The sequence below is a fragment of the Ixodes scapularis genome, unplaced genomic scaffold (genome assembly GCF_016920785.2).
Source record: "Ixodes scapularis isolate PalLabHiFi unplaced genomic scaffold, ASM1692078v2 PGA_scaffold6__148_contigs__length_123643588, whole genome shotgun sequence".
Classification (NCBI taxonomy): Eukaryota; Metazoa; Arthropoda; class Arachnida; order Ixodida; family Ixodidae; genus Ixodes; species Ixodes scapularis.
In genome coordinates, this window is record NW_024609881.1 from 84547969 (window position 1) to 84566810 (window position 18842).

Sequence of the window (18842 nt, forward strand, 5' to 3'; positions counted from 1 at the left end):
TTTCGATAGTAGTCCCGTTAAGTTTTAGTTTCACGTTGGCAGGTGCCTTATAGCCGAAAATCATGTATCGGGTCTTTTCTGGCGATGGATTAAGTCCAATCGTTTTGAGATATGTATCGATCGTGTTTAATCCCTCTTGCAGGATTTCTTGCTGGCGTTTCGAGTGGCCTCTGTTTGTCCATATTGTAATGTCGTCCGCATATACCGTACAGTGGAGTCCTTCTATTTTGTCAAGCTCCCACAGCAATGGAGCCATTGCGAGGTTGAACAAGGTCGGTGATATTACCGATCCTTGGGGTACGCCGATGTTGTTGGACTTTACTGAGCTGAGGTGCTGACCTACTTTAATGGCATACGTTCTATGTTTCAAGAACGCTTTAACAAAATTTAGTGGCTTACCCAGTATTCCTTGGCTTTTGAGGCTATCGAATATGGCTTGGTGTGGCAGCGAATCATAGGCCTTTTTGATGTCTACGGCCACGAGGATTCGTACTTGATAGTGCTTCGTCGGATATTTTAAAACTCCTGATTGAATTAATAGAAGGCTATCATGTGTCCCGAGATGTTTTCTAAAACCGGTTTGTGCCGGATGAAATATTTCTTTCTCTTCTGTTATCCAGTCGATGCGGCCAAGAACCATTCTCTCCATTAGTTTACATAGCACCGATGTGAGTGATATGGGTCTTGTGTTTTGTGGTGACGTTGGATTCTTTCCTGGTTTGGGAATTGGTGTCACCCACGATAACTTCCAGTTATCTGGTATCGTTCCTTGGTTCCATATTTCGTTTATCCATCCGAGTAATTTCTGTTTGACTTCTGTAGGTAAATTCCGGATCATGCTTCCGCTGATTTGATCAGGTCCGGGTGTCCTTTTTGTTTTTCCTTTCTCTATCGCCGCCTCCAATTCCCAAGGTGTGAAATCTACATTACTCGGATCGTTCACGTCGACATCTTCGATCTCGTATATTTGTTGATCTGGTGTCTCTTCCGCTTGGGGGAAGAATATCGGCCCTGTTTCTTCGGCAATCTCTTCTATTGTTAGATCTTGACCGAGGGCCATGTTTGGTACTGCTTGTTTTGTTTTGGTCCTTCCGAACATGGCATTAAAAATTGCCCATAACTTTGCAAGCGATGTATGTTCGTCAAACGATTCGCATAGTGAAAACCAATTGTCTTGACTTAGTTTCCGCGAGTATTCTTTGGCCTCAGTCGTTAACTCGTTGACTAATTTGAGCGTATTGGGGTTTTTAGTTTGTCTGTACTCATCGAGCGTTTTGGATCGTTGGTGCCACAAAGACAGTAGTCTGGTGTCTGGGATTGGTGCGTCGAAGTCGACTTGCCGCTTCTCGGTGGCCTCGTCTGTGGCCCTTAGCATGAGTTTGGTGAACTCTTCAATGGATTCGTCGTGTAAATCCTCAGTTATTTTTACTCTGAATCTATCCCATATGACCGTCCTTGTTGTTCTTTTCCTCTTGTGCTTTGCGACGTTTTCGACCTGAATTTCTATGGGGTGATGGTCACTTCCCCATGTGTCTTTGATCAGTTCCCAGTTCGCTTTGATTTTCTGGGTAGTAAAAGTCAGGTCTGGTGTGGTATCTTCGTGTTTCTGAATTGTGGCATATCTGGTGTTTACTGATAAGTCATTGATTAAGATTAGATTTGCCCTTTCGTATGCCTCTGCCAGTTTCTGTCCCCTGACGGAGGTTGTTCTGTAGTTCCATTCCGTGTTTGGAGCGTTAAAGTCTCCACCGATTACCATCTCGTCGTTGGGAAAGGACCGCCTAATTTCTTGCATCCACGAATAGTCATCGTTCTCGTGTTCAAGGGTGCCTGGTCTGGCGTACGTGGACACAAGACAGATTCTTTTGTCGCTTATCTCCGTTCGGACCGCTACGACTTCTTGGGAGGCATTGCACCATTTGCTGGTGTCTATTTGTGTGAAAGGGAGCTCTTTGTCGAGGTATATCCCGGCTTGTGCTTGTACTACTGTTTTGCCCTTTTGTTTGTGGTGAATAGACGGTGTGAAGAATTTGTTGTATCCCCTTAAAGAGATGGTGTCACATTTCGTTTCTTGTACTAGTAGGGCATCTCGTGGGTTCTCCGCTAATCGTAAGTTGAGTTCTTCCCGCTTCTGTTTCAGCCCTCTACAGTTCCACTGTAGAATTGTTAAAGGGCCACTCTTCGTTTTCTTCTTATTTGGTGAGACCATGTTGGGTCAGAATATATTCGTACGTTTCCATCCTCTTGTTAATGGCATCCGTATGAGCTTGCATTTGGGCTTGAATTTGGATTTGCAGTGTTTGCATAAACTTCATTATTTTTTCTTCCGTCGTAGGGGTCTGTGATGTCGCGGTGTAATCGTCTGTGCTTGATTCGTTGTTGTTCGTTTTTGTTGATGTGCTGGGTGTCGACCTCAGTTGCTGCTGCTGAATTTTGTATTGCGATTGTGTTGATGGTGGTGGTGAAAATGACGTGGAAGACGAGCATCTGTCGATCCTGTCGATCTCCTCCTGCACCATAGCAATTTCTTTACGTCTTTCCATCGCTGCTCTGGATAGATTGTTCTCTTCTTCTTTGAGTTTCTTCCTGAGTTTCTCGTATTCCTTTCTCTTGTTGATTAGCTGTAGCGTCGATTCCCTATGATCCTTCATTATTTGTGCGAAGGTAGGCTGTGCGTTCGTCGTGGTCTTCTGTGGTGTTTTGGGCTTGGGTGCTGGTGAGGTGCTCTTGTCTCGTGACAGCTTAGGATAGTTGTTGCTTTGTGATCGCGCCCGAAGCAGTTCAAAGCTGTTGATTCCTTCAAATTTGCTTCTCAAACGTCCTCTTTGTTGGTGGTTGAGAAGGGGTGCCTTGGCCCTTTGTTGGAGTTTGAGGTCGGCCTGTGTCTTTGCTGGGCACAGCTGGTGTAGTGCGACATGGTCGTTGCCTTTGCAGTTGTAGCAAAATAGTTTCTGGCACTTGTGACCTTCCTGACATAAATCCCCACAGTCCTTGCAGCGGGACTCATTTGTGCATATGCCGGCTTTGTGGCCTAGGCTGTGACAGTTGAAGCACACGATTGCAGTAGGCCGGTAGGCGTAGACGCTGATGAGTTTTCCGTAATATCTTATTTTTTTGGGAATTCCGTCGCCCTTGAATGTCAACAAATATGTTCCTTTTTTTCCGAGCGGTCTCGCCTGGAGTATCTCGTGGTAATCTGTGTCTGAGTTCTCGAGAAATTCCTCGACGCTTTCTAAGGGGTCGATGCCATGTACAACGCCACGTGGAAGCGAGCCAGTCGTTGCTTGGTACGTGTTTACCTCCACCGTGCCATCTGTTGTCTCGATTTCCCTGATTCTGAGGATGTTCTCCAAGTGCTTTCGTTCGTATACCGTTACTGTAATTGAATTGGTTTTTGCGTTCGTCGTGAAAATCAGCCTATCTACGAGTACCCCGCTTCCTGCGGCTCTCAACAATTGTTGGTAGATTATTTTCGGACGAATCTGCGTGATGTCCTTTGATCCCTTCGGTTTGATTGATATGATGAATTTCTCTAGGCCGAATCGTTGGAGGTGCGTCCCTCTGGGTGGTTTGGGATTCCTTCCTCGTTGTACTTTGTTCCAGGGATCTTCATTGCGAGTCGAGTCGTCAATATTTTCGCTTACTCGGTTTTCCGCATCTTCATCCATGTCATCGAGGCTGTCCTCAGACTCGGCGGGTCGGCTTCGCTTCGGCGGCCGTGAGGTAATTTTAACTCGTGGAATTTCTTGAGTGTTATCTTGTGAAAAAATTTTTTCATGGTTGATAGCCGGTTCATCTGGCGCGGACGACATGTGGGAGTTAGTGCTCTACAGGGTGCCGGAATACGTCTTTTCGCAGCACCGACGCTTGAGGCTGGGCCCAGACATGAGCAGCCGTTGGGCCTAATGTGGCGCCGAAAACGAAAAGGCTCGTAAATTTGTGAAAAATCACTCACTGTCCCTGAAATTGGGTGTGCGGATTTGTACAGTTGTCCTGCAGATGTTGTGATACTTCTTTCGTCGAGGTCCTGCCAAAAACTGGGAAATTCATGTCTTCGGCGGACCGCCGTGAGATACATTCCTCCCCATAGCTCTTCGTCGTCGTCTCTCCTTGGCGAAGGAAAGAAATTATACTTTCGGTTCTTAATTTCTAAGATAGGTGGCGCAAGCTACCGTCCGATATAAAGGATGCAGCCGTTAGCATCCATCTATCCTAAGGACTCTACGTCAAGGCGCGGTGGTGGCGCGTCGGGCGCACTTCCGGTCTGGGGCCGTGGGCGGAAGTCACCATGCGGGAGGTGCATTCCTGTGTTGTCTAGGAAGAAACCAGACAGAAACCTGCTTTCTCGTCAAAACGCCGCGACGGGGCTGTACCAAAAAAGTCGGAAAAAGTTTGACAGGTCAGTTTTCATGTGTTTTCTGCCTACTCGGTTCGTCCGAGAGCGTAGGTGCCGTGAAAAAGGAATACCAGACGTCATCGGACCACGATTGCTTGGGCGGGAAGCACTCTGGATTGAAATAATGGATACTTGTGGTCGTCAGATTTATTTGTTTTGTTCCAACGTAAACGCGGGAAAACCATCAAGCTGCACGCACCACCTGCGGACTACGTTCAGCGTCATCAAGTTCAAACGGCTGCCTCATCGTTCGAGCCGTCGTCTGCTTTTTCAAACGTTTCTGCTTGTTGTCGTCTGCTCGTTAAAACGACAGCGGCCCGTAGACCAAACATTGGTCTGGTTACTGGGATAAGAACAAGCCTCAAAATACTTTTAGGTTTGAAGGTTGGTTGGAGTAAGTAGGCTCGGTGTAAACAGTATATACAAGGAGGTGCTGATCGTTGTTACCAGTGGCCATCACCGACTTGTTATGCCCGATTCACTCGGTCCGAGTCGGCTTGCGATTTTCAATATCGACGTCGACCATCTCAGCTACGGTTCACGCTTTTGCAGCCCGAGCGACGTCGCGACTGAAAATAGCGAGCAGAATCTCATCGTGCGAATCAGGCATTAGCGTCCATTCCGCGGCGTCCACGCGGAATAAATCCCCGCATGTCACATTATTCACGGACGTTTTGCGGTGTAACGAGCCTCGTTAATTTCGCTGAGGCCGATACAGCAGTCAGACTGCCGGGAAGACGTAGAATCAGCAATTCCAATGCGAAAAAGAGCACGGGGGACCACACCGACGCCGACAACATCGCATTCCAATGGTTTGTTTATGGGCGACGGCGAGTTTCCTGCCCAGACCCCATCGCGCATGCGCGGTACCGGCGGCGTCCGCTAGGAGCGCTCCGGTTTGTTTGTAAACATGACACCTTTCCGAAAAACGCTCCTAGGCCACCGCCATGTTGCTGATGCTGGTGCGGCTGGTGCGACTCTCGCGCCCTCTATCATCAAGAAATATTGTGCCAATCTCTTGGACTGTGAAGACCCGCTCAGCGCGGTTCTCTACCTACGTTTTTGCGGTTTTGCATTCGACGTTTTCTCGCCCCTCTTGAAAGTTTCCACTTAATTTCTTTTTTATGCGTGCTGCGTACCCTTTTTGTGGTATCTTCCATTGTGAGAAATAAGGCTGGTAAGTGCCTGCCATTCAGCTTTTCTGCTCGATATTCAAAGGAAACGAAGAAGGTGAAGCACGTCGAACGACCCTCGACGCGATTTTGCGAACATTGTTTTCCCCCCCTCCCAGAGATAATCCGCATGGAATCCTCAGTCATCTCCAAAAATAGTTGTCCGGGTTGGGGTGGGAAACGGGTCAGTCGCGTTTGTTTCTTTGCCTTGGTGCGGTTGTGAAAAAGGAAGCTCTCCCCAAAACGTGCCCCAAAACGAAGTCATCTTGGATTCCGTCCGATCGTCAAGATGTGACTGTCGTCGACAGTGACTGTGTCATTTGAGATCTTTCTCAAATAAATTCTTGACAGATAACGCTGCACTCTGTGGTACGTACAATATATTGTTCGAATGTTAACACTTTCTAAATTGTATGTCCGTGTCCTCTCCATTCATTTATGCGTTATTTGTGAGCGTGAAAAATGCATGCCTTTCGGATCTCTTGTGTTGTAATTTATTTTTGACAGCCAAGCGCTTTGTCGTTTGACATGCGGCGAATCGCGCAACGCCGTCAAAACTTACAGTAAAAAAAAAAAAAAAAAAAAAAAAAAAACTAGAATTATACATTCCAGTCGCATTCGTTCTGTCGCGCGCGTACCCAACAAAAACAGTTTATAGTTGTTTTTTTATTTATTTATCTTTTTAAATGTGGCATAATGTTTTCTCAGTGACCTCGGGAAAATACATGCACCATGAAACACAAAATACAGCGAGAAAAGACGAGAATTTAGCCGTTAGCAGTCTTTGAAACTGCGCCTATCGAAATCACAGTCCACTCGCAGTTAGGGTTAGCAGGGACGCCGGTGAGAGTCTAGCCTCAAACCCAGTGACTGGGCTCTGGAAAGGGTTGGCTGTCCCTGGGGTCGAGTGTTTCTTGGAAAGGTGTACCACGAAACACTTCGTATCGTGTCCGCACAGTGGGCGGAACCCGGGCACGTCCACGCTAACGACATACGGACAAAAGCAGAAGTATAAAACTTTTTCCTCTTTTTTTTTTTCTTTTGCGTGCGTGCGTGCGTGCCTGCGTGCGTGCCCACCGGTTTTAAGTTTAACGATGACGCAGCACTTACGTCCACTGTCCATTAGTCCGTGGCGTTTCCCTTGGCTCAAGAAACTGTGAAGAGGCACGGGAAAAGGCCGCCTATATATAGTTCCGCTTTTCACCGCGGCATTCGGGACGGTCGAACCTTGCGGCCAGGCAATAAAGAATACAAGAAAAAAAAAAAACAGTACTAACAATATAGTCCTAAAACTGCATAAAGGAAAAAAAAAAAAAAAGGCGTCAACAGAAATAACCGATTTTTTTTTTTTTTTTCATCTGCTCTGTGTTTATGGAGACCAACACAGTGTTTACAAACAAGTCAGCTTGTGCCCACCTGTGGATTGAGCATGCGCAGAATCCTAGTTCGCGCGATGAGAAGCGTCTACGCACGCGCCGCGACAACAGCAGCGCCACCACCGCGGAAACGTCATCACTGGATGGATGAATGAGGCTGAAACCCATTGAAACGGGCGGCGGCTTGCGCCACCTAGCCAATTATGTTTCTCCAAATTTTTTTAACCTATATATATACCTGAAGATCTAGTGGATCGACGCAGCGTCGTCGCCAGCGCGTCTCGCGGAGTCTCCACAACGAGCAGCGCGACGGTACAGCACGCGGCGTCTCTCTTCGCGAGCTTCGGCCAGTTTGCTGCCTGGGGGCGGGTCAAAAGATTCCGTTACGAAGACGCTATGCAGACGGCCTCGTCTTAGCCCCGAGAAGTTCGCATGGCGCCCCCTTACGGCGAACCGGGGTGACGTCACGCCGAGGAGAGAATTTTTCCCCGACTCGCCCCGCTCGCCCGGTGGAGGCTGTGACGAAGTTAGCTTCCAGCGCGCTCGTTTCTATTTAATTTTTTTTTGGCGTGTTTTTTGTAGGAAGTGTAAATTTTTATATATGCCTTTATTGAGGTATGGCCTGTAGCTACAGGCGAAACTTCAACCAACATTTTAAGCATGGTTGACAGGGCAGGCAACGCATGAATCGCAGCTGGTATATGAAAATAAAGAAATGTGGCCACAACTGCAGGAGCATCACTATAGATTTACATCTCGCACAATAAATGCTGCTGATGGTCTGAATTAATTGGCAGGTTATGTATATTATTTTTTTATCTCTGTTTTTATACAAGATCGCCGAAGCAGAAAAGCTGTATGCTGCTCGAGCAACATGCTAAATACAGTCTGGGCCATGGGAAGAGAATCAGAGGAGCCCAATACAGGGGCAAAGTAAAAAAAAAAAAAACACAAGGAACATTTATTATATACATTGCCCGCACTTGACCTTTGCTGGATTGGGATAGTATTTCGATGGACTCCACGAGTGGTATCTGTGGACTTGTTTATATCAACCCTCGAGGCTCAAGTAATACCCTCAAGTAAAATACCAGAAGCTTTTCTCACGCAGACTGTCGCCCTTCACAGGTTCCACGTTTTCTGCTACTAGTGCTGCATCTACCACTGGACAGACGTTCGAATGCTTGCTTTTACTCCTGTTTTCATCTGTTGTCAGGGAGTCCAGCTGTAGGGAGTTTGGAGGCATGAGGAAGCTTTTGGGGACCTGCAGCAGTGTCTCTTTTAACTGGAAATGACAATTCAGACTAAACAGTGTATTTTCCGAATACCCAAGGCTGGAATAACGAATGTCAGGAAAAAGTATAAACATTCCAAATTACGGCACTATTGCTGTGAATATTTTGGACAGTTCAATACATATCATACAGGCAACTGGGGGCAATTCGGCCGTTTTTGCTGCTACCGTACAAACTAATGTCCAGTAATTGTGCACCTTCTAAGAAATATGCCTGCATACGTGTATAAACTATATAATTAATTCAGGAAGAAGCTACATTTATGTAGAACAACCCTGTTCCACGAGCACTTCAAAGATCATCAGACGCAGGGCCTTTAAAACATCTGTGAACCAGCGCATGCAGAGTGGCAGCGCAGAATCGGGGTCCCGAGCTAATTTGCCGACCACCCAAAGGCCCAGGATATAAATGCCACTTCAAGTGCCTTGAAAGCGGGATGTAATATCGTCCTAAATCATGAACATGCAAGGAACAGAATTCCAGCGTCTCAAACACTTGCGCCACCGCTTCACCGACCCCTCGCAAGATTGCCTTGTCTCGTACGGACGGGCAAATTCATCGGCGGAATTGCCTCCGCCGATAGCTTTCGGGATTTGTAACCCAATTTTAAAGGTAAAAGGGACAAGCAGGCTTATAAAATGTACGGAAGCTCGTCAATATCGGCCTAACTTATCGTCTTGTACACCGGGTAAACGAAGTCCAGCTCCTCGAAGAGCTTGCGGCACACAACGCCAAACCAGGAAACCGGTGCTGGGAAGCGAGCCGATGCGAGATCGCGGAGCGGAGTATACTCCCCCTGACGTCACGGTACACCTCACCCAATCAGGGCACGGCGACCGCAGCGACGCTTGTGTTCGCTCTCGGGGCCCGTAGCTCGATGGAATGACAGTAGGGAGTTCTAGAATAGCGCACGCTAAAGCTTTGCGTCCGCTATTTTAGCGTACGCTATTTCTCGGAAATTGCGTGCGTACGCAAAAGGGTCTTTGCGCTCCTCCAGGGAGGATTCGTGATGAGAAGTTGGCTAAAGCCAAGACGAGCACAGTTAGAAAATTGCGGCTCCCAGGACCATGGCCTGATGGCTGCGGCCGCTTTGGCGGCGACGTCGGCGGCATCCTAGCCACTGCGATTTTCAGCACTCGACGACATTGTACTCTGTCTGGAAAACCCAGTAAAGCGGGCAACGATCACCGGCAACTTGATGCTTGCGACGCGCAAACATTTATAGGCGAAGGTACGGTGTGCGAAGTACGAGAACTGTCTTGCCGAGGCGACGCAAGCGTGGACACGACCGCGGTCGACCGCTCGCGTCGCACTCTCATGTTTAGACAAATCTAAAATCTTACCCTAGACCAAAAAAACATTTTTTTTTTTGTTCTCAAGTTACAGCATTTCGTGTGTGAAATATAAAAATGTGACTTTACCTTGGTGGCGTTGCAAGCGCGAGATGCTTGGGACTTTTTTTTTTTTTGTTTCTTTTTTGCGTCGCGGCGAAGAAACGCTACTCTAAAAGTCTGTTGCGTACACGTGCGCTAGCACAAGCGCTAAATTTAACGCTAGCGTGCCCTAAAATTGCGCACGTTATTCTAAAACTCCCTAGTGTCCCGCGCTGAATCTGTCGGTGCTTCGTGCCTTCGTGTGCGAAGGTCTGTGCGTCGCGCGGTGCACGGCCTCTTGCGCATCTATGCAGCCGCACGAAAAGTGCCTGATCCGTGTGAGCTTCGCGACTTTTACGCAAAAATCGCGTATCTTTTTGGGGAAATGAACTTTTGTTGTTGCTGTTGTTCGCATTTATCCGCAACGTCGTTTTCTCTACCCTCTCCACCATGTAGTCTGCAACGTGTTTATTCCAAACAATTAGACACTAGTCGCGAGCACTAATATGTATGCAAAGTGCGCGCTGCTGCTAGAAAGTCTATTTGGGTCGCGAGCAACACCTGCGCTCGTGTAATAAAACATATGCGATTGTAAATAAAGCTACGACAGAAGAGTCTCCTCAAGAAAAAAAAAAAAAGAAAAAAATGCAAACACGTAAGAGCGTCTTGGCCAATACTGTGCGAGTCCCTTTTAAGCAGCCTACACGGTTACGACGAGCACCTTCACACACGAAGTAATTTGACCTTTCCCGTAGGTGAGAATAAATAGGCAAGCTATATTTACCGAGAGGTTATTTAAAACAGGAAATAATCGAGTCAGTGCTATAGGTTATGCTTAGGGACGACTGATTACACCAATCTGATTGACTGAAACGAGCACCGATACGGCTCTTAGCTGTCACGACAACCGGCGCCAATCCGCCAATTATATTCGCGTCAAAAACGATTCCGTATACGTATCGCAATGATCGGCCATCTATTCCTTCATGGTCCCCGGAAAAACACGCGGACTCATCTTGTTTCCTGCAATGTCTTTTTTTTTTTTTTTTTAATGCTCACGCAAACGGGAACGCAGAGCACAAGCGCCCCTTCATGAATTCACGGACAGGCAGTACCACTGCTAACCTGGGGTCTATAACGTGCATCATACAGTATAGACCAGTGTCCCAAATTCTAGCTCCCAGCGATCAAAAAGTGTGAAATAATAATCTCAAACGCAGGCTCTTGTAAAAGAGAGGGACTGCGCATAAAGCAAGAATTTTTGCACTTTACAACACTTTGGCATCGGTGTTGTTCTTCGAGCTTCGTGACTATGCATTTCCGACGTTCTTGCACTACGATATGTGCGAAGGTTTCCAAAAAAAAAAAAAAAAAAAGACAGAGTTTTGCAGAAAGCGCAGCCCCCCTTCTGTCATGACGTCAACATAACCAAACATAGCGGCACCCACGGAACAGAGCAAACGCTGGTCTATAGTAATTACACGGACACAAGTCGGTACGATGTTCATCCAGAACGAAACGGGCAGCTGGGGGTGGGAATGGAGCCCATGGGGTCCCCGAGTTCTGCAGAGCGAGCTTTTCGACCCCCTCGACCGATGTGAATGAACTCACGAGCCACACGACGCGTGAAGGTTGTCCCGATGCTGCCGTATCAGTTGTAACTATAAAGTCACTGCGATCCTGGGAAAGAAACCCCGTCGCCTCCCCTGCCTCCTACAGTTGCAGGGCACCAACAGACATTGGCGCGCAGACGACCAAAACCTCGCGAGGCAATTGGATGATCGGTCTCCGTTGCCATGACAATCGCCATTACGGTCCTTTCGAATTTTGGAAGGTGTGTCCGAAAGCGTAAGTTCGTCTGCTTCTATGCACAGGGGGTTGCGACTATGTCAGAACGCCGAACTCGTATTGGTTGATTGAAGAAACAAAAAATAGTGGGTCCATTTCAAGGCATCTAGCATTGAGGTCTACCCTCTAGCCTTCCAATCAAAGCCAATCACAGCTTGGCGTCGATACGACGTCACCGCAACTCCCGTGCAAGGAGCAGGCGACTTGCTCTACGCATACGCAGACGCGCCAAGGTCGCAATGAAGCGGCATCGTACGAAAGCGTTCCTCGCCAATATAAGCGTCTTGGCACTGTATGTTTGTAATCAACATATCGGTCATTCTTGTCTCCGCAAAACACTTACAATTCTTTCTTTTTTTTTTTTTTTTTTTCTTTTTCTAGGCTACTTTAAGGCAGGAAATTTATTTTTCAATGCCGCCAAGCACGGGCTTCACGCGTGGTGGCAGTGCGACGATCTGCGCTTGTTTCGCCTATACGTGGGGACAGCAAAATCTATAGATATACACAAGAAATGTCTTTAAACACCAACCTGTCACCGCGAATTTGGATCGGCCAGGGAAAGCACGCTCATTCCATGGACCAAAATGGCGACAATACGAAAAGCTTGGCGCTACACTCGAGGGATCCAGTGACTTTATATATATTGGGAGCAACCGATGCAACGATGCTCGCGACGGGCCGCGATCACAGATGGAGGAAACGTAACTGTGTCTCGCAGCTATTCGTTGGATTGGCTGCCACGCGGTGAATACACACGGCGCACGGTTTTTCCCGTTGTTGTGTCCTCGTTGTCGTTTCCATCGCCGTGAACGCAACCCGACGCAAATGTGAGATAGGAGTATAATACGTTTGCAAGGTATACGACGTATCGAATGACCATGCACCAACGCGTCAGCAGGAAACCTGTATACCGCAAATTACTGCCTATGGGCCAGCCAGAATGACCGGCTTCCACGCGTTCGTTCACCATTAGAGAACCGTCTGGCGGAACTGTTGGTCGTATGCACATCATGCAGTGAGACGTTTTGTTGCGTCACAACCTCTGGTTACGTCGAGTCTGATTTTTTTTTTTTTTTTTTTCTCTCAGCTCGTTGCAACATAGCTCAGAGGTTACTGCGATGAAATATCGCCTTGTTTTCTAGTCGTTTGTCGGACTAAGTTTTGGCTGTCTTATTTTTTTTTTTTTATCTTTTCATCCGATTGTCGTTTGCAGCGTATGTACAGCGTTTCAACATCACCCTCAGTTACGCGGACTCGGTAATTCACGAGATTAGAATTTTAATTCAATTTTATTTACTCTAATTCATGGGGAAACACAGCCACATTTCCAAGACACAACGATTTTGCTATAGTATATATACAGAGACAGATAAATAACTCTACGAAACACTTACTCAGGGAATCCTTTGCAAAGTTGACTACAGGTACGTTTTTTTTTTTTTTTTTTTTTTTTTTTTTATTGCGGAACAAATATTGAACGGGAAAATGTCGCATTTTGTTTTGTTCAAAACTGGCCACGTCATTGCGCGTGTATAGCCACATTTCCTTTTCTCTTGCGGTTAGTTTTGTAAGGATTTGGGTCCAATCTGGTGGTTTGTGATCTATCTCTCCACATCCGGTTCTGTGGACCATTATACGAAACCTATATGTCCATATGCGCAAAACGGCTAGCAAAAACGTGCATCTGGCAGTTAAAAAAAAAAAAAAAAAAAAAAAAAAGCTATTATCGAAATTGACAGTGTGGTGAAACGAGTAGAATTAAAATGCTCGAAATCAAGTACAAAGCAGATGAGATTTTACGTACTTCCGAGTAGAGAATTTTCTCCCTTCCAAGTAACATACACAGGTTATGCCACCGCGCAATTCGCACTCCATATATGAACGGCGCATCGTAGAAAACTCAAAGCTCGGAAAAAGCATATACGAGGCGCAGGTGGTTGGAGTAGGGTGGCGAAATTTTAAACTATTTTTTTTAGAAACTTTTGATGTGAAATTGGGAACTACATTAAAACATTTTAGCCTCCTCAGAGAGGAGCTCTTGTCACTAGAACGGGTCTATGGTTCTTGCCTTGTTAATGCCCCATTAGCCAACCCGATAAAGTTAAGTTTAGCAGCACGTTACCGTATATAGCAAACAACGTTCGGCCGAAGAAGAAATCACGAAGCGTGAACACAATGAACCACTTTCTGTGTTTCTCAAGCTGCGAAGAGACTATAAGAATGCCCCCTTCCGTTCGCAATATGGAAGGTTTCTTTATGAGAGACTAAGAGACAGTTCCAATTCATCGAAACGTATACACTTCGCGACAGTTTTAGCGCGACCACGCGGCATCGGCACGTTTTCGCAGTTTGCTTCGAAATTTTGACTGCTTAGTTGAATGCTCCAACTGAGCACTTCCCATCACACTAGTAGTAGTTTTGCTGTCAGCCTTTCGATACTTAAAAAAAAACACACAAAAAAAACCAGCAAGAACCGGTGATTGCTTGTTCGCGCTAACAGTGTCGCGCAGTGTACGATGCTTCAAACGTAAAAGAAAACAAAATCGCTTGTTGTTTTACCTCTAAATTATACCAGAATTACTATACCGTCAGTGTGTGTTCAACATGCGGAAAACTAGTCCTTTTTTTTTTTTTAGCATCGTGTTTTCTTTATATGAGAGCCAGACAAAATTGCACAAGAAATACTATACGGGCAGCGTGTTAACTATGCGCAAAACTATACCTTTTTTTTTTTTTTTTTTTTTTTAAGATGGCGACGATTTTAATTATATGGCGACGAGATGGTTTTGATGGCGCCACCTCGTGGGCGCTCTCCCGCGACGGAGCAGGTAGGATGCGAGCAGACGATTAAAAACGGTGTATTAATTCAAAGGAACGCGTATGACGTTTTTGTGAGTGATCTTTGTAATTAACAACAGCTCCTCGAAATGGCTTTTTATAATTAAAAAAAAAAAAAATCTATCAAATGTTCAAAAAAGCCTGAGCTTCACATTACGGCTTCCGCGGCGTGCGGGGCTATTCGCAACCGAGTCTGATTCTTGTTTTTTCGCATCTGTGGAGACTGCTGTAAAAAAAAAAGGTTTTGCATTCATTAGAGTAAATGGCATGCTCTCTTCTTAGCTGTGCACGCGCGCACAGTTCTGTTGCAAGGCAAAGCACACTTGTTTGAGCTACATTGAGCTTGCTGATACCGACGCTTCCATCCAAGTCTGACTCGACAGTTGCTGACGAGTAAATGCTGGACAGCAACTAACACTTAGCTCCTCCCGCCTCGAATACGTAGCAAAGAAGTTTGTCACATGGCGACTTTTAGGCCTCTAAACTCGTTAAACACAAAGTTGGGGCCGAAGTTGACGGAGCGCACCGATTGCTAAATCACCCAAGCATCAAGGAGAATGCAGGGATTGGTGTTCCACGCGCCACACGTGCACGCCTTCCCCGTATAAAAGATTCTAGGCAAATAACCAAAATATTCGCTTTTCTATTTTCAAATTGACGAGACATTCCTTTCTCAGTTTTATTTTGTCAGAATCGCGATAAAACATACACCCCATTCGCCGTGGTAGATGATGTAGTGGGATAAAGCGCTCGATATTCTATTTTCATCATCCAGCTTTTTGTACAGGGGTAGAGAAGAGCACACCACCATCCGAGCGCTTCGACGCCTCGGCGCCAAAAGCGGTTGTTAGCACGACTACGTTTCAAGATTTGGTAAAATGTCCTATACGACAAATATTACTTCAGCAAATAAACACATCGCGTGAAACGGGCTTTGCCGCGCGTTACCCAAACAGCGTATGAAGCGAGCTGACGAGCCGCGGGATCCATGGATCCGCGCGGTCTGTCCTACCCGTGACGTCACAAACGATGATGATGATGATGATGACCAGAGAAGCGCCCCCTGTAGTTGGCGCACGCCGCCAACAATAAATCAGCTGCTCATGTCACAATTAAAAGAAATGCTCACTTGTACGAACATATGTTCTGGGGGGTAATCATTCAAAACAATTTTATTAAAAAAACTACGCTAAAATGCTAAAAAAAAGAAGAAAAAAAAAGCTTTTGAGCGAATTGTATTAGCTCAATTAAGTAGTGTTTAACTTGCTCTTGTTCACGAAATGAACGGTGATTACTATTTTACTCTTCCTATTCTGCTTTGGGAATAGTACCATCAACCACGCAGTTCAGTGTCTTGCATTTCACATATGCCCAAGTATACCTCGACGTCAAACTAGGCGAGTTTTACCACACACATTTAGAGAAATGCAGTTGGAAGTCCGGTGTTTACTTTTTCGAGGGCGCTAGACATCATTTTCGTGAGGTATACCTTGTTATTAAATGAACACTTAGTAAATTTCAAGCTAACCAAACGCAAACCTACTACGCCGAGTTCCAAAGTACTTTAGGCACTTGCCAACAGTGTGAAGCATATGCTCAAATGCGGCTTCATTCTGGATGTTAAAAAGTTCGGTCGTTGACGCGTCAGTAAAATGCGATAAAAACGTAATACCTTATAGGTCCATTCGCAGGGTAGCGTTTAACTACGTTGTTGAGGACTCACGTCGAGTTACAACCGCCTCTCTCAAGACATCCGCGCCACCCATACAGCATGACAACCAATTCAAGAAGTATTTTGGCACTCGACATGCAAATAGCAAACGTGGCGCTCACTTGCACTGAGCTGCAGTGGATCCGAAATACACGGATGCATCTGTCAATTACGTGTTGAAACTTCAACGAAACTGTGCAAGAACTGTCAGTTAAACTGACACCTTGAGGAGACCCACTGGTAATAGTACAATTACACTAGTCTAGTTTGTCGGAGACGTTAACTTAGCTGAGCAGCTGCTTTGGCCACTGGGTAAATGCAACCTCGTTCACAGTCAGCGCAACAAGCTGTCAACTGATTTTTGACAGAGCTGACATTATTTAGGAGATCGTATCAGTATGATAATCGTAAAGGCCCACAGTAAAATAAAAAAAAAAAACAAAAAACACACGAAAAAACGAGTTTTTGACAGCCCAAAAGACAAGGCGTGACGTAGTAGGCCATTTACTACGTCACGCCTCCTGCTTCATATCATTGGCTACGGGGCTAGGACCTCGCCACGCCCTCCAATTCTTACAACAGGCTTTGACGGAGCTCAGTCAACTCACATACAGGGGGGTAAAGGTGGGTGAGGAGGAGTGGCAAATCCCGTGCGCCGACATCCTGGGTCCCGAGTGAACGATCGCGAAAGAGAGCGACAGAACACGAGAGAAAGAAAGCAACGTTGCCATGGTAAACGCGGTAAACGCGAAGAGTGTAAACTCCCAGCAATATAAACAGTGATAATTTAACGTTGTAAACTAAATTCTGAGCTATTCTAACGCTTATAAAAAGCAATAAAGTCATTACGCTGCATTAACTTCCCTTCTGTCGAAATCTCGGAAATCTGATGGTTGCGCAGTTTCATATTCCTCAACCGCGCCCAGCCGCGCCCCACCAGCGAAGCCGGGTATATGGTTTAGTTTAGCGTTAACGCGAGGCCGTACATCTGCGCGCTATGCAAAAAGAAACCTTCGAAAGGAACGCGAGTATTTTTCCACCGGTAAGTTCGTGGATTGTTGAAGTTCACGAAACTGCTCTGATGATGAAACCGTGTTTGGGACCCAGAGGGTCTGCCTGCATGGTCCGCCGCTTGCGGCAGCCAGAATGTATGGGAAAATGGCGGACCTTTTCCTCTAGATTTAGTATATGATCTCTATGCTCACATATATGGTTGCTCGCCAAAACGGAAGCCCGTCTCAAATTGGTCACTTAAAAAGCACACATCGGAACGTGGCCAATCAGCGCCGTGTTTTCGGTTCTGCGACGCCCATACTTGAGCGAAACTGATAGGGAAGGGGGTTACGTGAAAACGCTCCCTTTCTCTAGATAGCGTCGCGTAGGGACGTTCCAACTTTCAACTACAACAAAAATAGAAGAAAACACACACACAAGTTGGGTCAAAATGGATGAACTTTCGAAAACGTCGCGAAAGACCCAGACACTCGCGGCGCCGTGGGAAAGAAGGTGAGACTGCCGCCGCCGAGCGACACGCCAAACCAAACCGAAACAAGAATAAAAAAGACTATCCCCCCCTCCAGTCCCAAACTGGTTATGCTTCCCTAGGAGCAGCAGCAGCAGGAGCTCACTGCTAGCGCGGACGAAATAAAATACACACCATAAACGAATTCCCCGGCAGCAAGCGAGCGCAGAAGGCGAGCTACTACGAACGACAGAAAGAAAAAAAAAATTATCAGGGAACCACGCCTCGTTTTGATGGAACGCTAGCCCAACGACGGCCGGCAACGAGCTATTCAACGTTCGCGTCCAACTAACGCGTGGCAATAACACAGTTAACGGTAGGTTGCTCTTAAAACTACGAACAGAACGCAACCGATGAAATTACCGAGCCAAGTACGACGGTACTTCGTGACTCACAGTCACAGCACACAACCGCCGTCAACATCGGATCAAGGTGCGGCGCTCTAACGTAACAGTACTGCCCGAACAAACGGCAGTACTGTTGGAGGTTTTGAACGGCGACGGATCAGCAGTGTGTCCGACGAACGTAAGGTGACATCGCAGCAAAACGTGCGCGTCACAGACGCGATCGAGTCGCGCCGTCGCGGCGATAATCCGGCGCGAAGAGTCGCTCAAAACGCACGGGACAGCCCGGCTTGTCTACCGGGGGTGATTTAACCTGCAGTAGTGCGTCGGCGCCGAGTTCGGCGGCGTCAAAAACTCACCGTCACACAGCACGTTGGGCCGATGTCGTCGAAGCTACGCCGAAAAGTGTATCCGTGGGGGGGTTATCCGCAAAGGCGACGAACAACACAGCACCGTCGCCGCAAACAACAGCAGTATTCACTGAACCACACACGCGCGCACGCTCACGGAGCCGCAGATCCACAGTCGTCGCACGAACCACAACAAATAATAGTGGACGACTCTTGTTTCGTCGTGTCGTTGTTTGGGTGTTGTTTTGTTGGGGCCGCGCCGCTGGCTAGCTGCACCGAGTTCCCACTACTACGAGGAATCGTGTCGCGGCGCAAAAAATGGATGGCTGGGGGCCGCGCAATGCGGGCAAGGCAGAACCCACGGCGTAGTAAGTGACGTCAGTGCCACCGCTCTTCAGGATTGGTTGCTCGTAAATTGAGGGGGCGGAGCGGGCGTTTCCTTTCGCCAATGGGGAGGGGCAAAGGATCAAATGCCGACAAACACGTAATTTGGATCCTGTTTTGTGTTCTCTCTTATCTTTTTCTCTTGCTCGTTGAGCTCGCAGCGGCAGCTGGTGGCGGTAAAGTGCTCTAATCCACTTGGTGTGTCGTTCCGCTTTACGATGTGGACGGGCTTG

At 46.9% G+C, this 18842-nt stretch overlaps 1 protein-coding gene across 7 annotated transcripts in view; it reads right to left on the bottom strand.

Moving 5' to 3' along the window:
* LOC8053765 overlaps positions 1–18532 on the bottom strand; it is a 229909-nt gene extending 211377 nt beyond the window's left edge. For all 7 annotated transcript variants that reach the window (XM_042294622.1, XM_042294620.1, XM_042294621.1 and 4 more), the window contains exon 1: positions 18235–18532. The gene's annotated coding sequence lies outside the window, so the exon portion shown is untranslated. The remainder of the gene's footprint in view (positions 1–18234) is intronic.
* Between the last annotated feature and the right edge of the window lie 310 nt (positions 18533–18842).